This window comes from Propithecus coquereli, unplaced genomic scaffold, assembly GCF_000956105.1.
Source record: "Propithecus coquereli isolate 6110/MARCELLA unplaced genomic scaffold, Pcoq_1.0 Scaffold172, whole genome shotgun sequence".
Taxonomy (NCBI): domain Eukaryota; kingdom Metazoa; phylum Chordata; class Mammalia; order Primates; family Indriidae; genus Propithecus; species Propithecus coquereli.
Window position 1 is genome coordinate 5,154,986 of NW_012141858.1, and position 14,112 is coordinate 5,169,097.

Genomic DNA, 14,112 nt, shown 5'->3' on the forward strand with positions numbered 1-14,112 from the left:
GGTCAAAGCCCTGAAACAAGATAGTTTGCCTAATCCACTAAGCTTCATCATTTTAAATAAATTTACTCTACTGGGATGTTATTTTTCTCTCTCTAGACTTAGTTTACTGAGTATTGACTTGATTTTTCCTGGATCAAGCAAAGTTATTTGCTTGAATTGGTCATCCCTATTTACTGGAAACCAGACAATTTGTATGTTTCACCAAGTTTGGTATAATAAATCAAATTATGAACAACTGAAACTAATTTAATTGAAGAAAATGAGATCTGGCATCCTTTGACGATTTAATGAAATTAAGAGTTGTTCATTCTCACTTTCTCTCCCAACCCAAAGCATTGCCACTGAGGCCATTTTTCCAAGCTACTTTAAAATGGATCATTAGGCAAATTGTGTATATGCAGGAAGCTTAGCCTCTATCTGTGATATAAGCAGTACAGGAGTATCTTTAGCCCCAATCTCCAGGAGCTAGGAGAACCCCAGCATTTCTCCACTAGTCAGAAGTTACAATAAAAAGCTAGTCACCACCTCTATGCCCCGCAGGGTGTGGGCTTCCGTAGGTGCTGTCATGGCAACATGAAGGTGGTGATGGATTTATCAACAAATGCAGAAAAGAAATTCACTTAAAGTCCCACATCCTCCTTGGTGATGCCTCCACTTCACAGCCCAAGGTTAGATGCAAGATCTCCCCATGTGGCTCAAAGTTATCAGGGCAATATTGGAGATTCTTAAACTAGCAGTTTAATAATACAGAACTGGAACTACACCCTTGTCCCTGAATTCTATCTCACAATGTAGAATCTTGAATTTCTCAATTAAAACAGCTTCCAAGGGGGTGGCAATCTGGCTGTGACATGAGACACTCCCACCGGGCAGAAAGACTATCTTAGAGTTGCTGCCATTTTGGTTGCAATCTCTTTCTTATCTGTCATTGCTCTTCGCCAGCACTTCTTTCTCAGTCTGACCCAAAAAAGACACTATGAAGCCACCATTAGAAAGGAACATACCAGCCAGGCTTGATGACATGCACCATAATCCCAGCAACTCATGAGACTAAGGTAGGAGAATTGTTTGAGTCCAGGAGTTGGAGATCAGCCTGGGCAACAAAAAAAAAAAAAAAATTGAAAGGGATGTATTTTAAGTTATTTTTTCTGCCATCTTGAAAATTTTGCATTAAGTCATGTTCTTTCAACCTGTTGCCCTTATGACAAACACCATGTATTTGCAGCATAGTCCCCTGGTGTTTATGGTTTTCTGTATACACAGACTAGATTCTAATCACTAGAGAGAAGATTACTGTACCACACAAATATCAAGTATGTGGCTTTGCACTGATTCACATGGTTTTATAACTATTTGAGCTAGCCAACAAAAGACATTTCCTATCCAATTAAAATCAGTATTTTTTAGTATGCACTATATGTATGACATTGTGATTTTTTTAAATGTATGAGCTTGCTATTTTTGTCTCTACTTTCTCCACTTAGATTTACTACTTCAGAAAGAACTTAGACCAGAGTCAGTAAATTTTTCCTGTAAAGGGTCAAATAGTAAGTATTTTAGGCTTTAAGGACAATGCAATTGTTGCCCCAGCTACTCACTCTGCCACTGTAGTGCTAAAGCAGCCCTAGACAGCATGTAAACAAGTGAGCATGACTGTTTCTGAATAAAATTTTATTTACTGAAAAGTTGACAGACCATATTTGGCCCATGGGCCATAGTTCACTGACCCCTGATCTAAATCGAAAGGTTAATGAGGGTAGGAATTTATCTGTTCTTGTACCCCTAGTATCTAGCACACAGTGAGTATTCAAATATGTTAACTAAATGAAGAAAAATAAATCTTCAAAGAACCAAGAAACTGTTCTGTATCAGTTTTAGTAGCAACCGCATAATGTTCCACACCTGTCAGCGTGGTACAAAGTAGCTTCTCATTAGAGAAGCATTTTGCCAAATAATTGAAACTCAACTTTACTTCATACCAAAGATCAAACTCTGCCTTTTATTCTTGATTTATCCAACATATTATCTTTTGGGAATTTACACTTGTTTCAAAACATCATTAAAAAAAGATGCATTAAACCTAGGCTGTGGCCCTGCATATATTTGTTCCCTTTAAAAGTGCTCAAGTAGAAACAGGCATGTTGAAGAGCTGTTTCTGTTGCGTGTGTTCCCACTCACATGTTGTTTTCATTTTTCAGTTTCATCAAGGCAGGTAGGCTGCCATCTGGTTGATTCTTGACAGCACTCGGTGGTTTTAGCAGAAACTTTGGCAGTTGATTTTTTTTTTAAATGAAGGCAGCCAATGTTTTGACAAAATTCGGCCCTCTGTCCCTAGAGAAATTATTGAGTTTTTAGAAGTTGTTTTCAGACCAACTCTTCCCAGAAAGGATTCATTTTTTTTCCTTCCCTTTCAGGAATTCTCCCTTTTTTCAGTTAACTGTCACAGCTGATAGCTTACTGGCTAAAAAAGGAGTTTTTAACTTTCAATACAAAATAAACAACATGGCATTGCAAATAAACCTTATGAGATGATAAGAATAATACTTTTGTAAAAACATTTTCGTAACATCTCTTATCATAAGAAATATGCCCAGATACCAAAATAAAGACAATCAAAATTGTAATCACCAAAATAAATGATTTTTCCTCTGGTTAAATGGAGAAATGTTTGGTGTTCAAGGTTTATAACATAAATTTGTCATAAGCAGGAGCCTATATAGTTTCTTAACCAAAAAGCTCTATTTTCAGGGTAGAGAAATGAACCTGTCTTCCATGTCTTTTTCTAATATATCTTTTTTAAAAAGTATTACTATAATGCCATTTCTTCAAAAATTTTTATCCAGAGGCTTCATAAATCAGAAAATTAGCACTGACCTTAACAACAACAACAAAAAAGAACAACAAAAAAACACCACCAACAAAAAGATTGTAGCTACTATCTCACATTCAAGCCTGAAAATGTCTGGCTATTGGAATCAGCTGGTCAGCTTTTAAAGACTACAGGTGCCTGGGCCCTATGACAGCGTCAGGCTGGAGAATCTGTTGGTTTTGATCAAGGTGCTCTCCAGGTGGTCCTGATGGCGTTTCACATTTCTGAGCCCCTACACCAAAAGACTCTTTTCCACTAAGACTGCCTTATCTGGTCAAAACTTTGATGATGATCAGAGAGGCCCCAGATTCCTTTTCTCAGCAGTGAGTAGATTTTCTTTTCATCCTTTTGATCTTCACCAAAAATTAGGTGCCAGCCACAAAATCCATTTTACTTGTGCTGTAAGCCCAGCATCTGTCTTAACAACCACAGACCATTTTTCATTCTGCAACTTTTCCAGTCTTTGAAAACAGAGGCTGATGTTCACACACTGAAGTGTACTTTTCATAAAGCAACAAAATAACGTGGCTGTTTCTAGTTCTGATGTAAAGAAAAACTATGTGTCAGTGTAAACATCTCTCCTTGATTACACACATCAGTATGTAAAAATATTTATGGAACCCAAGTATGGAATTCAATGCAACACACACATGTCATTCCACCAACACTTGTGAAATTCCGACACTAAGCACTACTGATTAAAATGAAACAAAAGAACAACAACAAATATTTGCTGAGTGTCTGGATGTGCCAGGCACTGGGACAACAGACAAGAATTTTATTTAAAAGTAATTTCAGTGCCATGATTAATTAATTTGTTCATTCTATTTCCCAACAAGTAGTTTGGTTCCCCCAAGAAAATAATATTTCAGCAAAGCAAATTATTTAGATGTAGTGATGATTAGTTTCTCTTTTCTGTATTGCTAAGATTTTAAAGATTTTTGTATATATTGCAGACTCAATAAAATGGTGCCCTGTGTTTTATATTGTACACAGCTGATCTTATGTACTTTTGATAGTTAAATCAAGTTTTCAATGAGATAGACTTATTTTCTCTATGGAAAGTTTGAGAGTATGTGCACTTTTTTTTCTCAGGCTCCCAAGCTTGGCTTATGGGAGAGCTTATACTAAGAGAGTTCAACTAGAAAGTTAATGTAACTTTTCTAAAGCAAGAGACTGAAGGCTTCAAGTAAGACAACCACAGTGTAGAAGGGGAAGGGAGGCAATGGAGAGCAAGAAGAAATATTAAGTGGGTCTTCAAGATTTTTTCTGGTTGGCAACTTGGGAGAGTTGTAGAACTGTATCTACCAAGATAGGGAATACATAAGGAGCATCTCTGGTGTAGCAGAGATAGGAAGAAAAGATCACTTCAGTCATAAACTTGTTACTTGTGTAATCCCTTCAGGACCAAATGCCTTCAAGTGAGATATCGGACTGGTAAAAGAAAATAGGACCCCTATTTGAATTCTCAAGAATAAGAACAATAAATATATACAATTATTATTTATCAATTAAAAAATAATTATTTTTAAAAAGAGTAAGGGCAAATGCAAGGTATGTAAAAATGTTCTAAAGGCTTATGCCTCAGCCATCTGTCACAATCATGCTGCATAATGAAAAACTACATAATTCAATGGCTTTAAATGATAAACATTTACTTAGTTCAAGTTTCTGCCAGTGATTAGATGGTTCTTCTGATCTCAGCTAGGCTCACTGTGATCAGGGGCAAGCCTGGTTGGGTTGGCGTGGCTGATTTTGGCTGAGTTGAAAGCTTTGGCTACAACCTGGGCCGAATCAGCACTGCCGTTATGGTCTCTCATCCTCCAATAGGCTAATTCTCAAGCAGTGGCAAAGTTTAGTGTGAGAAAGGGAAAATGCACATGGCCTCTTGAGCCCTGGCTCAGAACTGGGCACAGCTTCACTTCTGCACATTCTATCGACCAAAGCAAGTGGTAGGGCCAACTCAGGTTCAAGGGGTAGGGAAATAGACTCTACCTCTTGATGGGAGGAAATTCAAAGTCACGTTGCAATGAGTATGGATATGGGGGGATAAAGTGGAGAATTGGGGCCATTTTTGCAACCAATATATCATAGATCGTAACCAATTTTTTTCTGATACAACCTGCTTCTGTTTCCTCATGTTAGGAAAAGACAATCAGGGATCCATAAAATTTTAAAGCTGAATGAAGCTTTAGTGGTTATGCCCTCAAGTCCTTTCACTTACCAGAACCTGAAGCATAAGGAGGTTTAATGACTAATAAGCAAATAGCTAAATATTTATAAACAAGATAAAGATGCCCACTTTTACCAATCCTACTCAACATAATGCTGGAAGTCCTAGCCAGAGCAATTAGGCAAGAGAAAGAAATACGGGCATCTAAATTGGAAAGGTGGTAGTCAAATTGTCTCTGTTTGCAGATGCCATGATCTTATACATTGAAAATTCTAAAAGTTCTACCAAAAAACTCTTAGAGCTGATACACAAATTCTGTAACATTGCAGGATACAAAGTTAATATACAAAATTCAGTGGTGTTTCTATATACCAGCAAAGAACTAGCAGAAAAAGAAATCAAGAAGGGAATCCCATTTACAACAGCTACCAAAAAATCCCAGAAATAAATTTAACTAAGGAGGTGAAAGATCTCTGCAAGTGAAACTACAAAACACTGATGAAACAAATTGAAGAAGACACACACACACACACAAATGTAAAGACATCCCACGTTAATGGATTGGAAGAATCAATATTGTGAAAATGATCATATTACCAAAAGTGATCTACAAATTCAATGCGATCCCTATCAAAATACCAATGACATTCTTCACAGAAATAGAGAAAACAATCCTAAAATTTGTATGGAACCACAAAAGCCCCTGAATAGTCAAAGCCATCGTGAGGAAAAAGGACAAAGCATGGGCCTGAGCACAGATGCCCCCACTAAAAGACATAGGACCTTCTATCCCTCCCTTTAGATTTACTAATATTTGCCTTATATATCTGAGTGCTCCACACTATCAGACTTCAAAATACACTGCAAAGCTATAGTAACCAACACAGCATAGTACTGGCATAAAAACAGACACATAAACCAATGGAACAGAATAGAGAACCTAGAAATCAGCCCTATCTTTCACTATATACAAAAATCAACCCAAAATGGATTAAATAAAGACTTAAATATAAAACCCGAAATCATGATAAAAGAAAACATAGGGGAAATGCTTCAGGACATTGGTTTGGACAAATATTTTATGGAGAAGATCTCAAAAGTACAAGCAACCAAAGCAAAAAATAGACAAATGGGATTATAATAAACTAAAAAGCTTCTGCACAGCAAAGGAAACAATCAACAAAATGAAAAGGCAACCTATAGAGTGAGAGAAAATACTTGAAACTATTCATCAGACAAGGGCTTAATATCCAGAACATAAAAAGAACTCAACAGCAAAATTCAAATAATACAATTTAAAAATGGACAAATGAGCTAAATAGACATCTCTCAAAAGAAATATACAAATAGCCACCAGGTATATGAAAAAATGCTCAACATCAGTCATCAACAGAGTAATGCAAATCAAAACTACAGTGAGATATCAGCTCACCCCAGTTAGAATGGCTATTATCAAAAAAACAAAACATAACAAATGCTGGCAAGAATGTGGAAAAAGGAAAAGTCTTATACCCTGTGGGGTATGTATATTAGTATAGTCAATATAGTGAACAGTATGGAGGTTTCTCAAAAAACCTAAAATAGAACAACCATATGATCTAGGAATCCCAATACTGGATATATATCCAAAGAAAAAGAATCAAGAAAGAAAATATATATACACACACAATGAAATGCTATTTAGCCATTTAAAAAGAATGAAATTCTCTTATTCACAGCAACATGGATAAGGTTGGAGGATGTTATGTTAAGTGAAATATGTCAGGCATCGAAAAATAAATACCACATATTCTTACTTTATATGTAGGAGCTAAAAAAGTTGATCTCATAGATGTAGAAAGTAGAATAGTGGTTACTAGAGGCAGAGAAGTGTAGGGGAAGGTGTGGATAGCTGAATTTTGGTTGGTGGATACAAAAGTACAACTAGACAGAAGGAATAAGTTCTAGTGTTCTATAACACTATAAGGTGACTATAACCTACAATTTACTGAATATTTTTAAACACCTAGAAGAGCATATTTTGAATGTTCCCCCTAGAAAGAAATGATAAATGCTTGAGGTAATGGGTATGCCAATTACCCTGATTTGATCGTTACACATTGTACACATGTATGGGAATATCATACTTTATTCCATAAATATCTACAATTATTATGTGTTAATCAAAAATAATAAAAGGAAAAAAGTAAAAAGTTTTGCTGACATGAAAAAATATTTATTATGTAATATTAATTGAAAAAAGCAGGATGCAAAATTAGTGTATGCAGTATAGTTTTGCTTAAAAACAATATGCATAGGAAAGTCTGAACAGATGGAGCACAGAGGACATGTAAGACAGCAAAACTATGCTGTAGGATACTATAATGGTTGATACCTGTGATTATACATTTGTCAAAACCCACAGAATGCAATTCCAGTTCAAGACAGCTGACTAGAGACATCAGACACCCATCCTCTCCAGAAAGAGAAACCAAAATTATGAATAGACAATCATACCTCAAATAGAACATCTAGGAGAGAACACTGGAGTCCAATGGAGAACTCACAGGAAAACATTTGAGGCACGGAAGAAGAAAGAAGCAAGTGGCTAGCTCAAATAAGATTGGCCAGGAGCCTGGAGGGGCTTGGTGTTGCAGGGAAAGGGCGATAGGACTTCAGTAATCCACATTCCTGCCACAGACTGCCTGTGATCCAAACCGTCGGAAAGCTCCTCTGCCCAAACAAACCATGACACTAGCACAGGCAGTGATTTAAAGACCCCAGGAGGGCATTGCATCAGACAGGGAACTTGTGCTGGGTCACTCACACCCTTTGGGACCTGACCAGCTGTGTTAGCATGCCATTTTAGGAGTACAGTTGTCATGGACTGCATCTTGCCCTGGGAACCACAGCCCCTGTATCTCCACATCGCAGGAGCTCCTGCTGACACTCCTCAGAGTCCACCAAGAGGACTGCAGTGGAACTGCACTGGCTGAACCCAAAAGTACTGCAGGATTCCCTATACTCTATTCAACTACAGCAGAATATACATTGTTTTCAGCACACGGAATATTATCCAGGATATTATCCTAATATTCCATGTTAGGCCACAAAACAAGTCTTAATTTTTTTAAAAATTGAAATCACACCAAGTATCTTCTCAGATCACAATGGAATAAAACTAGAAAGCAATACCAAGAGAAACTGGAAATTATACAAATATATGGAAATTATTAATAAACAATGTACACCTGAATGACCATTGGGTCAATGAAGAAATTAGTATGAAAATCTAAAAAGTTCTTGAAACAAATGAAAAAAGAAACACAATATGCCGAAACCTATGAGATACAGTAAAAGCAGTACTAAGATTGAATTTTATGGTAATAAATGTCTACATTGAAAAAGTAAAAAAATTACGAATTAACAATCTAACAGTACACCTCAAGGAACAAGAAAAGTAAGAACAAACCAAACCCCAAATTAGCATAAGAAAAGAAATAATAAAGATCAGAGCAGAACTAAATGAAATAGAGAATTAAAAATAAAATACAAAGGATAGATGAAACAAAAAGTTGGTTCTTCAAAAAGATAAACCAGATTAATAAGTTAGCTAAACTAACCAAGAAAGGGAGAGAGAAGATTCAATCAAGCAAAATCAGAAATAAAAAAGGAGACAGTACAACTGATACCACAGAAATATAAAAGATCTTCAGAGACTATTATGAACAATTATACACTGATGAACTAGAAAAATAAGCATATGAGAAATGTTCAACATCACTAATCATCAGAGAAATGCAAATTAAAACCTCAATGAGATATCATCTTACCCTAGTCAGAATGACTATCATTAAAAACACAAAGCCCAGGATCAATGGATTCACAGCCAAGTTCTATCAAATGCTAGAAGAACTAGCATCAATCCTCCTGACACTGTTACAAAAAATCAGAGAGGAGGAAACTCATTCTTTCCAATTCATTCTAGGAGGTCAGCATCACTGTGATGTTAAAACCAGACAAGGACACAACAAAAAAAGAAAACTATAGGCCAATATCCTTGATGTACACAGATGCAAAAATCCTCAACAAAATACTAGCAAACTGAATGTATCAGCACATCAAAAAGATAATATACTGCTGGGCATGGTGGCTCACATCTGTAATCCCAGCACTCTGGGAGGCCGAGGCAAGAGGATTGCTCGAGCTTAGGAGTTCAAGACCAGCCTGAGCAAGACTGAAACTGACTTGTCTCTCCTAAAAATAGAAAAGTTAGCTGGGCGTGGTGGTGCAAGCCTGTAGGATGAACAGAAGTGGGTTAAAGGGTACAGACATATAGTAAGATATAAGGGATAAATTCAATATTTGGTACAGAGTAGGGTGACTACACTTAACAAAAATGTGTTGTACTTAGGTGAGGGACATGCTAAATACCCTGACTTGATCATTGTGCATTATATGCACCTAACAAAATTTCACATGTACCTCATAGATTTGTACAGATAAAAAATACATGTATATTTAAATTCTTGGCCTCAAAAACCATTCCAGTCCCTGTCATTTCCATTCCCAAAATAATAAAAAAAAAAAAACATAGAATGTACAACACAAAGAGTGAAACCTTATGTAAGCCTCGACTTAATAATGTATCAATATAAGCTCATCATTTGCAACAAATATCACACTAATATGTGATATTAATAAAGGGACAACTATACGTTAAAGGGGTAGGAAGAGAGTGTATATGGGAATTCTTTGTTCCTTCTGCTCATTTTTTCTGTAAACCTAAAACTGCTCTAGAAAATAAAGTCTATTAATTAAAAAAAAAACAACTAACAATCAAATCAAATGACCAAATGACTTTCAAGCCACTATTCTATGTATTGAGAAGACAGCAAAAGATATTTCATAGAAGATAGTTTCCCTCAAAATGACTTCAATCATTTTATCTGATACTCACAATTTTATAAACATAGATGCTGATGAATTGAAAGAATGTGCTTTCAATTTCAATGTGCTGTAGCTAAACTAACCAAGAAAGGGAGAGAGAAGATTCAATTAAGCAAAATCAGAAATAAAAAAGGAGACAGTACAACTGATACCACAGAAATATAAAAGATCTTCAGAGACTATTATAAACAATTATACACTGATGATGTTAAGTGTTATGGTGAATACAAAAAGTTATGAGACACATTGCCAGATTGTGAGGAATATGCAATACTATTATAGAATCAATATATGTACATAGGAATCAGATGATGTATTAGTTAGGGAAATACTAGCAGCTCTAACAAATATACCCCAAAATTCCTGTGGCCTAACACCATAAAAGTCTATTTAAGAAATATATCTGTATTTCTATATTCATTGCAGTGTTATTCACAATAGCCAATATATGGAAGCATCCTAAGCGTCAGTCAACAAACGAATGGATAAAGAAACTTGTGTGTATGTACACACATATACACACACATTGAAAAGAAATATTTCTCAGCCTTTAAAAAAGAGGAGATCCTTGTTTGCCTGCCGCTTGTTGGGGGCCCTGTAGTCCTCTGATGTCAATTGGTAGATCATGAAAGATAGAATTGAAAAGGCATACCACTCCTTCACCTTTGTTCAGACATGATGTAGCTCTTGTTCTCTTACCCACTGGTGAGAACTGGTGACATAGTACCACCTACAGCTGGGAGGGCTAGCTGGGCAGCTGCTTCCTTGAAATAACTCCACACTGCGGAGGGTAGAACACAAATCTCTGGTAGACAGCTAGTCGTTCTTCCCATAGATTTTTTTTGAGGGAGCAGTGGAATTGGCTTTTTTTCCTACCATATTAAAAAAAATTATCTGATCGATGACCCTCTCTGGGTGTTAGAAAAACCTGGTCTTCGCTAATATTTCTCTTCAAATCTTAGACTTCCTACAAAGGTATAGCTGTTGAAGCTAGAATCCCTCATAGCTATTAATTTAAAAAAATTATTCTTACATTTTGTTTGTTGGAACCACTTCATAGTTGAAACCACTTTGTGTGAAACCACTTTGGCACATAAGTAAATTAACACTCTTGTGGTGGCTTATTCATTCATTCAACAAACATTCATGAAGCACCCACCATGTTCCAAGACACCTACTATTCCTCAGAAAACAAAGCCAAGAGAAGATATCCCAGGTCACCACAGGGCAAAGCTGAATTCTTTAATTAATCTAAACTGAGATTCTAGGGAATAATTAAAAGAATATACTTCAAAAAGCTATTGCGGGATTTTAGATTTGAGACCCAAAATCACAAAAGTGCGTGGACTATCCAACATAGTTGACCATAAACTGCAGGAGGAAGAGTGGGAGAGGGTGAGCCTGGTACTGGAAACGAAAGAGACAGACTCATAATTATTCTAGATGTAGCTCTGACAATATTCTGTGATCAAAACAATGACTCAAAGACAGCCAAGATGAGAAACACAGTGAGTGATAGTGTTCTTAATGCAACTAGAGGTGACCAGCAAATGATAGAGTTTTGAAAAAAACATAAATTTTATTACAGTGTATTGAGTCTGAGATAAGTGTAGATTATATAAAATTCATCTAGATGTAAGGTATCTACCCATAAGCAATTAAATGTAGTCTAAATTCAGGTTTTACTCTATTTTTCGTGCTTGTTTTCTTAAATTAGTATGCAGGGAAAAAATGAAAGAAAAGAAAAACAAAGGTAGATAATGTCATTGGGTATTTATGATATTAGATTTGGCAAGATTTAGTCCTCCTTTTCAGAGGTTTTAACTGCATTTTGCAAATCAGGCCAATTTTTTATTAAAAAATCAAAATCACCTGGCCTGGTCTTAGTTCAAACACTGAAGCTACATCAGACATTTTGCAACACTTATCGAAAGCATACTGTCTTTTAGGGACAACTTATTCTTTAAAACCAAATAAAACAAAACAAAGGTGCCGGTTTAATGCAAATCTGGTTTCATTTTAGTTTGGTGTAAAACCATCAATATGGTGGTTCTGCTCTATTTCATCTCTTGGTATTTACATTCTGATTTTATTCCTTTTTTATTTGTATAAACTTAAGGGGTACGAGTGCAGTTTCGTTACATGGATATATTATTGTGTAGTGGTGAAGTCTGGGCTTTTAGTGTAACCATCACCCAAATAGTGTACATTGTACCCATTAAGAATTTTTCAACCCTGAGCCCCCTCCCACCCTCCAACCCTTCCAAGTCTCCAATGATGATTATTCCACACTCTATGTCCTATGCTCTGATTTTAACTGTACATTGTTTTCAGTTCTTCAAACCCACTTACCAGAACCCAAATTCAGGACAGTTCTCCTGATAATATCTGTATACCTCATGGAATATTAACTTTCCTTCTACAGAAATGACATATTGGGTAATTTTCAAGAGTTTCCTGATTGGCAATATATTGAGAAATGGCTTTATGATATAATTTCTAGGCAAGACAAATTCAGCAAAAATCAGGATAAAACATAGCACTAATAGCTGTATGTTTTATTAACTGCCTATGTTGACCTAGGATTCTTTTCTTTTTTTAAGTATCTCTCGATGTGTACATATGTACTTGACTGACAGATATTTTCATTTTAAATACAGTCATGCACTGCATAACAACATCTCAGTCAACAAAGGACTGCATATACCAGGGGTCCCCAACCTTTTTGGCACCAGGGACTGGTTTCGTAGAAGACTGTTTTTCCATAGACCAGGTGAGGGGGATGGTTTCGGGATGATTCAAGCACTTTACATTTATTGTGCAGTCAAACCTCTCTGCTAATGATAATCTGTATTTGCAGCTGCTCCCCAGTGCCAGCCTCACTGCCTCGGCTCCACCTCAGAGCATCAGGCATTAGATTCTCACAAAGAGCACGCAACCTAGATCCCCCACATGTGCAGTTTACAGTAGGATTCACGCTCCTGTGAGAATCTAATGCTTCTGATGATCTGACAGGAGGCAGAGCTCATGCAGTGATGCCTGTGATGGAGAGCAGCTGTAAATACAGATGAAGCTTCACTTGCTTGCCCGCTGCTCACCTCTGGCTGTGCAGCCCAGTTCCTAACAGGCTACAGACTGGTACTGGTCCACAGCCCAGGGGTTGGGGACCACAGGCATATACAATGGTCGTCCCATAAGATTATAATAGAGCTGAAATATCCCTATCACCTAGTAACATCATAGCCTTTGTAACATTGTAGCACAGCGCATTACTCCGTTTGCACTAATATTTGTGTAAAAAAAATCTACTCCTCTGCCAGTTATATAAAAGTATAGCATGTACAATTATATACAGTAGTACATCATATTAATACTTTATAACAGTAAATGACTATTTTACTTGTTTATGTATTTAATATATTATACTTTTTATCATTATTTTAGACTGTACTCCTATTTATATATAAAAAAAAAGTTAACTATAAAACTGCCTCAGGCAGGTCCTTCAGGATATATTCCAGAAGAAAGCATTGATATAATGGGAAATGACAGCTCCATGCCTGTTATTGTTATTTCCTGATATAGATATTGTCTCCTCTAAATCTCATGTTGAAATTTGATCTCCAATGTTGGAGGTGGATCCTACCAGAAGCTGTTTCCATCTGGGTGGCAGATCCCTAATGCATGGCTTGGTGCCCTCCCTATAGTAATGCGTGCATTCTTGATTTATTAGTTCACAGGAGCACTGGCTGTTTTAAAGATCCTGGGCACCCCCTCCTCTCTCTCTTGCTCCCCCTCTTGCCATGTGGCATGCCTGCTTCCTCTTCACCTTCAGCCATGAGTAAAAGCTTCCTGAGACCCTCACCAGAAGCAGATATCAGTGCTATGCTTCTTGCACAGCCTGCAGAACTCTGAGCCAAATTAACCTCTTTTCCTTATAAATTACCCAGCCTCAGGTATGCCTTTATAGCAATGTAAAACGGACTAACACATTGCCTCTGAAGACCTTCCAGTGGGACAAGATGTGTTGGTGGAAGACAGTGATACTGATGATCCTGACCCTGTATAGGCCTAGGCTAATGTGTGTTTATGTCTTAGTTTTTAACAAAAAATCTTAAAAAGTAAAAAAAGTTAAAAATTT